General features: G+C 40.9%; 1 protein-coding gene across 1 annotated transcript in view; it reads right to left on the bottom strand.

The window, feature by feature from the left end:
- Positions 1-13979, bottom strand: part of LOC311305794 (uncharacterized protein) — a 1216100-nt gene that overhangs the window by 897209 nt on the left and 304912 nt on the right. The gene's annotated exons all lie outside the window — the stretch shown is intronic.

Raw genomic sequence — 13979 nt, 5'->3', positions numbered from 1 at the left:
GCTGGTTCCAGCAACTGCTTGCTCTTCATCTGAACATGTCCTGTATAAGTGAGGAATATAAAGTTTAGAGTAATATACGATAAATTTAGACAAGTTTCTAATCTGCTGTTCAAATAGTTTGTGTTATGTCTTTGATAAATGAAGAGACATACACAGCCAAGGAGTGCAAAATCTCAGCTGCCTCTACCATCTTCTCACTTTGTCCCGCGCCAGCGTTACGGGCCCAGTAGTGGCTGATACACCCCTGTTGGTGTGCTGTCAGCTCTTTTGCAGCCACCATAACTGCCCTTCTCACATCCTGGTTTGTAAACATGTCCACTTTATACCTGTAGAAATAAATAAAAAAAGCTGTTGCAAGCTTGATAAGCCTGAAAACTATCAGGGCGGATCTTAGTGAAGTACTGCTGCAAAATCTATGAAAAAAAGCTGTGGTTAGTACGGCCCACCCACTCCGCATCCTGAAAAACATTAAAAAGGTGTCATTAAAAAGGTGTGTGTGTGTGTGTGTGTTTGAGAGAATGAATTTACTAACCCCATATGTAAACAAATAAACTACTTAAAATAGATGAACTTACCGTCATGTCTTCAACAGCTCCTGGGAGCTGCATGTGTGTATAGACAAAGACCGCCTCACAGTAATACCTGTGAAGGGTCTAGTCTGCATTAGACATTTTCCTGCCCAACTGCAGGTCCTCTTGGATCCTTTGTACGTCATTTTTTGCGACCTTCAAAATCTTCTGACATTTCAAAATGCAATAGACTGTCTGTTTGGATTAAACATGAAAAAAAAAAAAAAACGACAGGATACTTAAAACACAACCCTTAAGATTATGTGAGAGAAGACAGGTGAATTTGGATGATAACAGTGTTATTACAAACTATTATACTGAGATGATGAAGTCGCACTGTAAACAATGCTTGGAAACTACACTGCACTTACTTTTCCTTATTCGAAGGGCTGACAACATTCTGTATGCTTAACAAACCAGCAGAGGAAGGGTAGTCAGATGCTGAAGGAGTTTCTTCGCCGGAGTCCATGTCGGGCTGGTTATGGACCAAAAAACCCAGGCGAAGAAGCTCCTTCAGCATCACCACCTGACATCCTCTGTCTGGCAGCAGCACACAGAGATGATGGAAATCCCAGGTCCTTGCATTTCTGACCCAATCACTGGCCGAAACCTTGGCTTTGAGGACTTATTTTTATTACACAATGAGGTTCTAAGATTTATCACATTGCAGTAAGTTACCAAACCCAATAGCCTAGTGGTCAGTACTAGAGATGCGCGGATGGGCTATTATTTCATCCACAACCGCATCACAAAACTCATCATCCATCCGCACCAACGTTTTTGACGAATTTTCAAAACCGCATATAATATTTTTCATTTGATTGGTTCAACCGCCCGCCACCCGCCCGAATTGAATTAAAATATTATTTTTCGTCACGTCATCCGCCCGCCAACCGCGCATCTCTAGTCAGTACACTCTGCAGTATCATTAATTGCATTTCAGCTTATTGCGACCCGAGTTCAAGTCCCGGTTCGTCAAACTTTCTTGATACTATACTGTCCTATCATAATAAAAGGCAAAAAAATATATTCTTTAAACTGATGCAAGTTAAGCTCCATCCACACACAAAAATAAAATCAGCATTTTTAAGCCATTACATCAACACCTCATAATGGGAGTGGGGGAACGGATTCCGACAGCTGTTTTTTTTTTTGCCTACGGTTTACGTTTCCCCCCATATTTCTGACAAACTGAGGTTCTAATATTTATCAAATTGATGCTGTTAAAGCTCCATCCAAACAGATAATAGAATAAGCATATTTTAAGCCGATACATCAACATCTCCCATCATTGGGGTGGGGGAATGGATTTCGACAGCTGAACTATTTACCGTCGGATTCTGTTCCCCCTATGTTTCTTATACAGTGAGGTTCTAATATTTATCACATTGCAGCTAAGTACTAAACCCAATAGCCTAGTGGTCAGTACACTCTGCACTAACATTATTTGCATTTCAGCTTATTGCGACCCGAGTTCAAGTCACGGTTCGTCAAACTTTCTTGATATTATACTGTCCTATCATAATAAAAGGCAAAAAATATATTCTTTAAACTGATGCAAGTTAAGCTCCATCCACACACAAAAATAAAATCAGCATTTTTTAAGCCATTACATCAACACCTCTCGTAATGGGAGTGGGGGAACGGATTCTGACAGCTGTTTTTTTGCCGTCAGTTTCTGTTCCCCCCATATTTCTGACAAACTGAGGTTCTAATATTTATCAAATTGATGCTGTTTAAGTTCCATCCACACACAGAATAGAATAAGCATATTTTAAGCCGATACATGAACATCTCTCATCATTGGGGTGGGGGAACGTATTTCGACAGCTGAACTATTTGCCGTCGGATTCTGTTCCCCCTATGTTTATTAGGCCTACACAATAAGGTTCTAAGATTTATCAGATTCCAATAAGCTACTAGCTTCAATAGCCTAGTAGTCAGTGCCCTAACAATATTTTTTTTTAGCTTTGGGCGACCTAAGTTCAAGTCCCGGTTCGTCAAACTTTCTTGATACTATTGTAGGAGCCATTTATGTTTATTGTTTGCATACTATTTTATTTTGTTTGGATAGATTTATATTAGTATTTAGGACACTGGGTGACAGTGATTAGATGCACATGGTTGTATATAAGGGGGCATAGGTGACAGGAAGTGATAGCCACAGGTAGGGGGAGCCCACACAGTTCTCACCAGACAGACCACAGAGCACGGATTACAGATCAGATACACGGAACGCTAACAACTGGGAACAAGATAAGAAACAACAATCAACTGGTATGTTCATCTGTTTGTACAATTTATTACAATAAACCACAAACCTCAACTGCAATAATCTGTGGAAAATCTTTGTGTGTCTGCGTAGAAACTTCACCCCTACCTGTGTGCATGATGGCAAAATTGGTTTAAACATGATAAGGATTGCCAATACAAAAGTGAGAACTAAGCTCTATGAGTGAAAATTGAGCCTGTAAAAGTATTGGAACTGGATAAAGATTGTTTCCACGGAAGAACTGATTGTTTTCTTTCATGACTGGACGCCGTCATTCCCAATCAACGGAACATTGACGCCACCTGTGCGGAGCTGAATGACGGAGATTGGAAACTCCGAACGACAACGCGCAGGCAGAGGGGTATGTGCAACATTAAGCTTTATTGGAAAAGCCAGACACAGCTACATTAATGGACCTAGTTGACTGAAGCATATACTGTCACCACAATATCAGCTGTCTGAAACCTTCTGTGATTGCCGTGTGGTTTACTGGATCACGCTAAAAGTGAAACAAATATGTCCATTGTCATGTCTGATGTTCGGTCACAAGATGGCGATGTTGCACTGGATTCTGAAAAAGAAAAAAGGGTTATTAAACACACTGCTAAAGGTTTGGAAATGTTCATTGAAAACTGTCAGAAAATAAGAAACTTGAAATGTAAACAAGCTAAGAAGTTAATGGAATTGTTGAAAGAGCTCATGAAATCAAAGGAGAATGCAAATGAAGTGCAATCTAACTTGGTTAAATTAATCAACATCTGTGATGAAGCCAAAAGAAATCATGAGTCATTGGTGAAGTTACCACTGCCTGAAAATGAACTTGAAAGGCAAAATCACTGGTTTCAACAAAAAATGGAAACTTTTGATGGTTTTATACAGGATGTAAATGTGTGGTTTTCAGAGGTTGGGTGGCATAAAAAACACACCATTGCTGAAAGTGTAAACACAGATGACATTGGACCGGATGACAGTGTTTCTAATGTGTCAAAACATAAATCAAACCACAAATCAAGTTCTTCATCACGTGCATCTTCAACATCCTCTGCTCGCATTAAAGCTCAGGCAGAAAAGGCTGCTCTCATGGAACGGGTTGCCGCTCTGCAGAAAAGGCATGAACTTGAGGCACAGGAAGAACAACTGAAAAGGAAGAAAGAACAACTGGTATTAGAGACTGAACTGGCAGCAACCACTGCAAAAATTAATGTACTTGAATCAATGGGATCAAGAAACAGCTCAAGCGTATCTGATGGGATGAACTCGTATTTGAGAAATGGAACTGCTCAAAAGAAAACGTCAGTCAAATTAAATCCACATGCAAAGACCAAGTGCAACAAAGACAGAATGTGCGGATGGGAACTGAATCTTCTTCCCAGCAACAGGTTGTTCGACCAAAGGAAAGAGCTGATGGACCATCTGCTAGAGCTCAGGATATGACTCCTCTAACACAACAACCTGTATTTAAAGATGACAATCAAGGTGATATCTATCACATAATTCAAAGGCAAAGTGACATCACAGCTCTTCTCACTCAACAAAATCTCTCTTCTACTTTACCACCAAGAGACATTCCTGTTTATGATGGTGATCCATTGCAATATGGAGTTTTCATCAGGGCATTTGAGAGAGGAGTGGAAAGAAAGACCGATGACTACAGTGACTGTCTGCATTTCCTAGAGCAATACACCAGAGGGTATCCAAAAGATTTAGTCCACAGCTGCCAACATTTGCCTTCAGCTGAGGGATATAAAAGAGCTAAAGATCTGCTTAAAGAACATTTTGGTAATGAACATAAGATTGCCACAGCATACATGGACAAAGCATTTGCCTGGCCAGCGATCAAGCCAGAGGATGTGAAAGCATTGCAAGCGTTTTCATTATTCCTGAGAGGTTGCTGCAATGCAATGCGACAGCTCACCTATATGGAGGAGTTGAATGTTGCTTCCAGTATGAAGACCATTCTTCTGAAACTGCCTTACAAGCTCAGAGACAAGTGGAGGAATAGGGCATGTCAGCTCCTAGAACAACATGGACGTCGAGCTAGTTTCTCTGACTTGGTAGACTTCATGGAGAGACAGGTGAAGATATTATCAGATCCACTTTTTGGAAACATCCAGGATGCTAAGACAATTACATCTGTCAAAAGCTCCACCTTTGTCAAAGCAAGAGAAAAGCCGAGACCAAGAGGAAGCAGTTTTGCAACTACTGTAACACCTGTAGAAACAGAAAAACAAGAAAGAATTACAACAAATGAAACGAAAAATGTATCTGCCACTAATTCTCAAAATTGCTGTTTGTTCTTTGAAAGAGGTGGTCACACATTGGTGCGGTGTCCACAAATCAGGAAAAAGATGCACAGGGAAAAAATAGACTTCTTAAAGAAAAGGGGAGTCTGTTTTGGATGTTTGAAAGTAGGACACATGAGCAAAGACTGCAATAGTCGTTTGACTTGTGACGTGTTCAATAAAAATCATCCTGAAATACTTCACATTGAACAAAAGGACATGGGAAAGAATACAGAACTGAATGAGAAATCAATTGGGAGCAATGTCGTTCTCTCACCTCATACATGTGGGCATATTGGGGCCGGTGAAGAAGCCTGTCTCTTCTCTATTGTTCCAGTACAAGTAAAGACCCCCAAGGGAGACACCGTGTTGCAAACTTATGCATTTTTGGATCATGGAAGCTCATCTACCTTCTGCACAGAAAGCTTGATGAGAAGATTGAATGTTACAGGACAAAAGGCTAGTATTCTTCTGCGTACAATGAACCAAGAGAAACCTGTGACCAGTCATCATATTTCAGGTTTAGAGGTATCTAGTCTGGACAAAAATGATTTCATACAACTGTCCAATGTATTTACACATAAGACCATGCCTGTTTCCAAGCTCAACATTCCAAGAAAAGAAGACCTAACTCAATGGCCTTACTTGAAGGATGTCAAGATTCATGAAATCGACGCCGGTATTGACCTGCTCATCGGCACAAATGCTTCTAAGGTATTGGAACCTTGGGAGGTGGTCAATAGCCAAGGGGATGGACCATACGCTGTGAGGACCCTACTGGGGTGGGTCATCTATGGTCCCTTGAGAGGAGACAACGACGTCAGGGATGAGAATGGCTGCCCTGTTGCTGCTGTCAATCGAATGTCTATTGTGAATCTAGAGGAGCTACTGGTTAAACAATACAATCATGACTTCAATGAAGTAACCAGCAAGGAAACAGAGGAAATGTCCAGAGAAGAGATTAAATTCTTGGATATGGTGAATCACTCAATAAAAATGACAGATGGTCACTACTGCCTAGACTTACCTTTTAAGGAAAAAAATCCCAGCATGCCAAATAACCGTTGCATAGCAGAGCAGCGCATCCAAAGCCTGAAACGCAAGTTTGGTAAAAATGAGATGTTTCACAATGAATATACAACTTTTCTCAAAGAAATGATTGACAACGGCTATGCTGAAATGATACCAGTAGATCAACTGAATCGTAATGATGGGGAACTCTGGTATATCCCACATCACGGGGTGTATCACTCAAGGAAAGGAACCTTAAGAGTGGTCTTCGACTGCGGTGCTGGCTTTAAGGGAACATCACTCAATGAACAATTGCTACAGGGTCCAGATCTTACCAACTCACTCATCGGAGTACTCATCAGATTCAGACAAGAACCAGTTGCCCTGATGGCTGACATCAAAGCAATGTTTCACCAGGTCAAAGTGTCAGAAAAACATATTGACTATCTGCGATTCCTATGGTGGCCTGATGGTGATGTGCAGCAGGATCTCGTCGAATACAGGATGAAAGTACACCTCTTTGGAGCAGTGTCATCACCGAGTTGTGCAAACTTTGCACTAAGAAAGCCCGCTGAAGATAACAAAGCTCACTTTCCGGCAGAGGTTACAGACACCGTAAAGAACAACTTTTACGTAGATGATTGCTTAAAATCCATGTCCACAGAACAGGACGCTGTTCTTATGGTAAGAGACCTGACTGCTCTCTGCCAGAAGGGAGGTTTCATATTGTCAAAATGGATCAGCAACAGCCGTAAAGTATTGGCATCCATTCCACAAGAATACAGAACCAAAGAGACAAAAGAGTTGGACTTGGACAGGGACAACCTGCCAATGGAAAGAGCACTAGGATTGCACTGGTGCGTTGAAACAGATGTGTTCATGTTCAGAATTACTGCACAGCCACGAGCATACACCAGACGCGGCATCTTGTCTGTGGTTGGCTCTGTATACGACCCTTTAGGATTCCTGGCACCATTTATTCTGCCAGCCAAACTGATTATGCAGGAACTCTGTAAAAAAAACCTTGGATGGGATGAAAACATACCCCAAACTGTTTCTCAGCAGTGGACAGGATGGTTGGCAGATCTGAACAAGCTGACAGAGTTTAGAGTAGACCGTTGCATGAAGCCCACAAGCTTTGGTCAAATCAGAAATGCAGAGTTGCACCACTTTTCAGATGCAAGCGAAAGTGGATACGGTACGGTTTCATATCTTAGACTGGAAAACAATGACGAAGAGGTGCATGTTGCTTTCATGATAGGGAAAGCAAGAGTATCACCATTAAAACAAGTAACGATTCCCAGATTGGAGCTCACAGCTGCAGTTCTAGCTGTCAAAGTTGACAGAATGCTTCGGAAGGAATTACAGCTTCAGCTGAACAAATCCATCTTCTGGACTGATAGCACAACAGTGCTGAAATATATCAACAATGAAACCAAACGTTTCCGAACATTTGTAGCAAATAGGATCTCCTTTGTAAGGGATACTACCGATGTGTCACAATGGAGATATGTTAGCACAAAGGAAAATCCGGCAGATGAAGCCTCTAGGGGGCTAACAGCAAATCGCTTCTTAAGCTGCAAAAGATGGATCAAGGGACCAGAGTTTCTCTATCTACCAGACAGAGAATGGCAGAAACCTCATTTGGAAACTGCAATCTCTGCCAGTGATCCGGAAATCAAGCAAGACATCACAAGCAACCTCATTGTTAAAGGTCCATTGAACCCCACCAGCTCTCTAATAAGTTATTTCTCTTCATGGAGAAGTCTGATGACAGCTGTAGCTTGGCTACTTAAAGTAAAAACAACCATCTTACTGCTGACTAGAAAAAGAAAGGAGATTCAGACTGTTGCGAGTAACTTTAAAGATGAGTCCAGCCAACTAAAGGAGATGCAAGCTTTTAAAGCAACACTCCAAAGACAGTGTTTAAATCCTGAGGATCTGATGCAAGCAGAACGTGCAGTTATTTCTTTCAGTCAAAGACAAAGCTTTGAAGAAGAACTATCTACGCTAGAGGCTGGTAAAAATGGGGTTAAAAGAAGCAGTCATCTGTACAAACTGGACCCAGTATTGGATGATGGACTTCTGAGAGTAGGTGGTCGCCTGAGTAGACTAGCGATGCCTGAAGAGGCCAAGCATCCAGTTATTCTCTCAAAAGACCTGCACATATCCACATTATTGCTACGACATATCCATGAACAAGTTTTTGGCCACGGAGGAAGAAATCATATGCTATCTCGACTCCGTAAAAAATACTGGATTATCAAAGCTAACTCGGCAGCAAGAAGGATCATAACAGACTGTGTTGTGTGCAAACGACAACGGGGAAGAGTTGGAGAACAGAAAATGGCAGACTTACCCCTGGAAAGGATTCTACCAGATAAGCCTCCATTTACAAATGTTGGAGTAGACTACTTCGGTCCTATAGAGATCAAGAGAGGACGAAGTCTTGTTAAAAGATATGGCGTAATCTTCACCTGCATGGCAAGCAGGGCAGTACACCTTGAAATCGCATATACTCTTGACACAGACTCCTGCATCCATGCATTACGAAGATTTATTTGTCGACGAGGTCAAGTGTTGTCTTTAAGATCAGACAATGGCACAAATTTTATTGGAGCTGAAAGAGAACTGAGAGAAGCACTCAATGCCTTGAATCAGGACAAAATCCAGACTGCTATGCTTCAGAAGGGAATAAAATGGTACTTTAACCCCCCAGCAGGATCGCATCACGGTGGTGTATGGGAGCGTTTGATCCGCATGGTTCGAAATGTACTGCACTCTGTTCTTAGCCAACAAGTTCTGGATGACGAAGGGTTGCAAACTTTAATTTGTGAAGTTGAAGCAATTTTAAATGATCGACCCATTACAAAGCTTTCTGAGGACCCAATGGACCTGGAAGCACTCACCCCAAACCACCTTCTTCTATTGAAAACCAAGCCAATACTACCGCCTGGACTCTTCATTAAAGAGGACCTATACCAAAGGCGCAGATGGAGACAAGTCCAATACATGGCAGATCTCTTCTGGAAAAGGTGGACACAGGAGTACTTACCTTTAATCCAAGAACGTCAGCGGTGGTCAAAGATAAAAAGGAACTTTGCCCCAGGTGACATAGTTGTGGTGGTTGATTCCACTGCACCACGAGGCTCCTGGTTAATGGGCAGAATACTGGAGACGAAAGCAGATGCACAAGGCCTTGTGCGTACCGTTCGGCTTCAGACAAAAAACAATATATTGGAAAGACCAATAACAAAGATATGTCTGATTAAAGGGACTGAGATTGAGAAGGACTGATGGTAAAGACCAGATCCCACCATGTGCCATGTTCTGGACACCTCTGGCCCAAACAAAAATAAAAAAAGTGTATAATGTATATAGCTCCTTTCATTATTTTTTGGTAATTGTTATTTGTTATATAAGACAATTAGGGGCCGGTGTGTAGGAGCCATTTATGTTTATTGTTTGCATACTATTTTATTTTGTTTGGATAGATTTATATTAGTATTTAGGACACTGGGTGACAGTGATTAGATGCACATGGTTGTATATAAGGGGGCATAGGTGACAGGAAGTGATAGCCACAGGTAGGGGGAGCCCACACAGTTCTCACCAGACAGACCACAGAGCACGGATTACAGATCAGATACACGGCACGCTAACAACTGGGAACAAGATAAGAAACAACAATCAACTGGTATGTTCATCTGTTTGTACAATTTATTACAATAAACCACAAACCTCAACTGCAATAATCTGTGGAAAATCTTTGTGTGTCTGCGTAGAAACTTCACCCCTACCTGTGTGCATGATGGCAAAATTGGTTTAAACATGATAAGGATTGCCAATACAACTATACTGTCCTATCATAATAAAAGGCAAAAAATATATTCTTTAAACTGATGCAAGTTAAGCTCCATCCACACACAAAAATAAAATCAGCATTTTTTAAGCCATTACATCAACACCTCTCATAAGGGGAGTGGGGGAACAGATTCCGACAGCTGTTTTTTGCCGTCGGATTCTGTTCCCCCTAGGTTTATTACACAATAAGGTTCTAAGATTTACCAAATTGTAGCTAATTTCTAAACCCAATAGCCTAGTGTTCAGTACACTTAGCACTGAAATGATTTGCTTTTCAGCTTATTGCGACCCGAGTTCAAGTCCCGGTTCGTCAAACTTTCTTGATACTATACTGTCCTATCATAATAAAAGGCAAAAAATATATTCTTTAAACTGATGCAAGTTAAGCCCCATCCACACACAAAAATAAAATCTGCATTTTTTAAGCCATTACATCATCACCTCTCATAATGGGAGTGGGGGAACGGATTTCGACAGCTGTTTTTTTGCCGTCGGTTTCTGTTCCCCCTATGTTTCGTACACAATAAGGTTCTAAGATTTATCAAATTGATGCTGTTTAAGCTCCATCCACACACAGAATAGAATAAGCATATTTTAAGCCGATACATCAACATCTCTCATCATTGGGGTGGGGGAACGGATTTCGACAGCTGAACTATTTGCCGTCGGATTCTGTTCCCCCTATGTTTATTACACAATAAGGTTCTAAGATTTATCAGATTCCAATAAGCTACTAGCTTCAATAGCCTAGTAATCAGTGCCCTAACAATATTTTTTTTTTAGCTTTGGGCGACCCGAGTTCAAGTCCCGGTTCGTCAAACTTTCCTGATACTATACTGTCCTATCATAATAAAAGGCAAAAAATATATTCTTTAAACTGATGCAAGTTAAGCCCCATCCACACACAAAAATAAAATCAGCATTTTTAAGCCATTACATCAACACATCTCATAATGGGAGTGGGGGAACGGATTCCGACAACTGTTTTTTTGCCGTCGGATTCTGTTCCCCCTATGTTTATTACGCAATAAGGTTCCAAAATGTATCAAAATTTTCACATATACCTGTCCTCAATAGCCTAGTAGTCAGTGCCCTGAATTTTTTTTTTTTTTTTTAGCTTTGGGCGACCTAAGTTCAAGTCCCGGTTCGTCAAACTTTCTTGATACTATACTGTCCCATCATAATAAAAGGCAAACAAATATATTCTTTAAACTGATGCAAGTTAAACTCCATCCACAAACAAAAATAAAATCAGCATTTTTAAGCCATCAACATCTCTCATAATGGGAGTGGGGGAACGGATTTCGACAGCTGAACTTTTGCCGTCGAATTCCGTTCCCCCTATGTTTATTACGCAATATGATTTTCCAAAATGCTGAAAATAACAGTCCTCAATAGCCTAGTGGTCAGTGCCCTGACAATATATATTTTTTTTGCTTTGGGCGACCTAAGTTCAAGTCCCGGTTCGTCAAACTTTCTTGATACTATACTGTCCTATCATAATAAAAGGCAAACAAATATATTCTTTAAACTGATCCAAGTTAAGCTCCATCCACAAACAAAAATAAAATCAGCATTTTTAAGCCATCAACATCTCTCATTAAGGGAGTGGGGGAACGGATTTCGACAGCTGAACTTTTGCCGTCGAATTCCGTTCCCCCTATGTTTATTACGCAATACGGTTCTAAAATGTATCAAAATTTTCACATATACCTGTCCTCAATAGCCTAGTGGTCAGTGCCCTTATTTTTTATTTTTATTTTTTTAGCTTTGGGCGGCCTAAGTTCAAGTCCCGGTTTGTCAAACTGTATGAAAGTTGTTGAGGTGCGGATCTTAAACTAGGTGACAACCGCTACAGATTGTTCAGGCAGAACAATAAATCACTTGATCCATGTCCACAATAAAGTTTTTTACTGTTGTCTTTGCTTCATACATCAGTATGAGTGTGGTTCTATAAATGAACAATAATAACAATAATGAATATACAGTATACAATGAGGCAGAAACAGTACTGAACAAAATAAAAGTAATGCAATAGCATAAAGATAAGGACATATTATAGAGTCCAGCAGCTGTGCATTTACCTCAGGTTTATACACATATTAACTTTAAATAAACTATCACCTAATATTACATCACATAATATTCAAAAGGTAACATTCGAAGTCTAATTCAGCGTGTTTTATGCTGAACTGAATGTGCGATTGAGCTTGTGTGCATTGACTACCTCAAAGGAATAAACAAACTTTTTAGAATTGCAATATAACGTAGCAGTAACTAAATCTACCAAAATATACGTGAAAGAGAATTTAACTACTTACTTTTAAGATGTACGCACACAGTATGAGCAAAAATCTGCAAGAAATCGGACCAAATCAGCACGGAGATCACTACAAACTGCCGCGACATTTAGCAACATTACATGTCTCGGCATGAACACATTTTGATTGACATTCAGTTCTCCCGATCTAAACCAATAAAATTACAGGAATGATAGTCAGGTGATTCAGAAATAATATAAAGTGCAACAAATTAAATGTCCAGCAGAGGGCACCAGCGTCATTAAAGCTTAGCCTTTTGTACAGCCGCCCCCAAATTTGTTTAACAAATTTGTAAATAAAGAAAAGGCTCATTAATCTTTGTTGGTGTCATCAGGTAGGGCAGGCAGTTTGATCAGACGAGCCACAGGTCTTGTGTAACTTTTGTCTTTGACATTCACTACAGCTGTGCGGACTCGTCCATCTTGTCCTGGAATTACTTTGGCTACAGTACCTATTTGCCATAGGGCTCTGGGTGCTTGATGGTCCACAATCATCACAACTTCACCAGTTTGAAGGTTTTCTGATTCTGTTTGCCATTTTTGTCGTCGTTGCAAGTCTGGGAGGTAATGCCGTATGAAACATTTCCAGAAGTTTTCAGTTAGAATCTGGCTGTGACGCCATCTCCTACGACTGAGCATTTCTGATTCCGGATAGACAACTTGTGGTAATGCAGAATTTGGACGTCCCATGAGGAGGGAATTAGGTGTCACTGGGTCTATATCTGCTATGTCTGAGGAAACATATCCCAATGGTCTGGAGTTTAATATTCCCTCTATTTCCACAAGTACCGTGTTCAGTACTTCTTCTGGAACAGATTGAGAACCAAGAGAGGTACGTAGTGCTGTCTTGATAGACCTAACCTCTCTCTCCCACGATCCACCAAAATGCGGTGCATTTGGTGGGTTTAGACGGAAGTGAATCTGTTGAGAAGCCAGATTCACTTTCAAGGTTGGGTGAAGTGCATTGAAGGCATTCTGAAGTTCTGTAATACCTCCTTTGAAATTTGTGCCATTATCAGAGAGCACTTCATATGGTTTCCCTCTGCGAGCTATGAACCTTCTTAACGACATAAGAAAGGAGTCCGTGTCAATGCTCGATAGAAGTTCAATATGAACAGCTTTGGTAGTAAGGCACTTGTACAGTATTCCCCAACGTTTTTCACATCTGCGTCCAAGCTTAACCTGGAAGGGGCCAAAACAGTCAATGCCTGTCGAATAGAAAGCTGGACGAAACAGTCTAAGGTTAGACTGGGGGAGATCCGCCATCATGGGAATTTCTGGTTTCCCTCGCCATTTCTTACATTCAAAGCAACTGCGCTGGTGTCTTTTTACTGCCTCTCTGCCTCTTATGATCCAATATTTCCGTCTCAGTTCTGCGAACACGCGTTCAGGTCCAGGATGTAACTGTAGGTTGTCGTAATGTTGAATCAGAAGCTTTACAAGAGGGTGAGCAGGATCTAAGACAATGGGGTGGAGAGTGTTTGCGTCCAAGTGCTTACATCTGCGGAGGCGTCCACCTACTCTGACTAATTTGGCTTTGTGATCATACTCTGGGGCTAGAGTTAGAAGACAACTAGAGCGAGATACAGGTTTACCTAACTGGAGTTGGGCTGTTTCTTCTGGGAAGCTTTCAACTTGAGCACGTCTCAGAAGTTCCTGTT

This window comes from Rutilus rutilus, assembly GCF_951802725.1.
Source record: "Rutilus rutilus genome assembly, chromosome: 1".
NCBI lineage: Eukaryota > Metazoa > Chordata > Actinopteri > Cypriniformes > Leuciscidae > Rutilus > Rutilus rutilus.
This window is presented reverse-complemented; position numbering and strand designations above follow the sequence as displayed.